At 45.4% G+C, this 1622-nt stretch overlaps 1 pseudogene; it reads left to right on the forward strand.

The window, feature by feature from the left end:
- The first annotated feature begins 812 nt into the window (after positions 1-812).
- On the forward strand, positions 813-1364 carry LOC105994848 (annotated as a pseudogene).
- The last annotated feature ends 258 nt before the right edge of the window (positions 1365-1622 follow it).

Genomic DNA, 1622 nt, shown 5'->3' on the forward strand with positions numbered 1-1622 from the left:
TTTAGAGCACAGCAATCACTTGACAAAGTTATTAGCTCATCTTGCCACTGTTACTTCACAGATGAGAAAACAATCACAGGAGTCTGCATCTTGCCCAGGTTTGCAAGGGCTTGTGGGTGTCAAAGAGAGAACGCTAACTTACCTCTGACCCCAAGCCCAGTGCCATGCCCTAGGCCCAAGGAAAAAGATCACCCATGAGACTCAGTCCAGTACTACATCCACAAATAAGAACTGCAATATTCTAGTGTTTTCCTTCTTATTTAGCATTGCACTGAGATTTTCTTCTTGTCATTTCCTTGGAGATTATAGGAATTCTAAAACATCACAGATTATATCTTCCATGAAATGTCTCTTTCTCCCCTGAAAGAACAAGGTTCAATATTTTGAATTAGAGAGTTACACAATTTTCTCCTCATCCACATTCTATGTTCTAAGCCATGTGTGGACTCTATTAAAAACTACTTCCTTCGTCCATTCAAAATTCCAAACACCGATGCTTGAGCAGTTCTCCCCAGCACTTCCCTCATTCGAGTTCATCTGCAACAGTCTGTGGGATGAAAGTAGCCTCAAGTCTGTGTAGAGAAAGAAAGTCCTTATGGTTGAAATACAAAAGAAGGTGAATGGAGAAGTAATCAGGAATCACACATGAAAGAGGGGTCTTTGGAGTTGAAGATACTGGAAATCCATCTAACTCTAAATTGTTTTTAAGCCAGAGGATGAGTAACCAGTGGACACAAGAGGCTGACAACATTTGACTTTGCTGCAAGCCCTGCTATAACTTCTTTTCCTATAAGTTGGAGCTAAAGAGCACAATGAGTACAAGAAAGAAAAAGCATGGTGGATCAGTAGGTTCTAGACAATCCCTGAAGCAAACTCGGGAAGCAGCTGCCACTCCTGAGATTTCTTTGGAAGCCAAGCCCATAGAACTTGTGGAAACTGGTGGAGAAGCAATTGTGGACCTCACCTGTGAATCTTTGGAACCAGTGGTTGTTGACCTGACTCACAATGACTCCGTGGTGATCGCTGATGAAAGGAGGCCAAGGAAGCATGCAAGATGGCTGCGCCAAGACCAGGCTGACAGCTGTGTGGTGAGCAGCAATGATGAGAAACTGTCCAGGGAAAGAGCTGTGTATGTGACCACCCACACCCCCAGAGGCGCAGGGGAGGAGGAGACCACAGGACCCAGGCCCTCTGGTACTGTCAGTCGTCCAATCTGCATGGATGGATACTTTAAGAGTGTGCAGAATGGTCGTCTGATTGTTTCTACAGAATATGGCCACGTCTTCTATAGCCAGTGCCTCCGTGATTCACTTAAGAATGCTAACCTTTGCCCAACTTGTAGAATAAAGATCAGCCACAAGTGATACCACCCCCTTTATATGTGAAATGGTCAGATCTGCTCAGGAGAGAACAATGCCACACAGCCACCTGGACTCTCCACATGCTATCTGCCTCCAGTTTCCTGAGCTCAAAAAGACTGTTTCAAAACCAACAACGGATTCGAAAACTGCTCTTTGGTTTCCAACCCCCTTAGATCCTTTGGTTACCCTTTGATGCTTCAGGGCGGGATCCAGGGGCACTCCCAGCCCACTCTGCATCACTGCTCCTGTGGCGTGGTCTTA

The sequence above is a fragment of the Dipodomys ordii genome, unplaced genomic scaffold (genome assembly GCF_000151885.1).
Source record: "Dipodomys ordii isolate 6190 unplaced genomic scaffold, Dord_2.0 Scaffold110, whole genome shotgun sequence".
In the NCBI taxonomy this organism is placed as follows: domain Eukaryota; kingdom Metazoa; phylum Chordata; class Mammalia; order Rodentia; family Heteromyidae; genus Dipodomys; species Dipodomys ordii.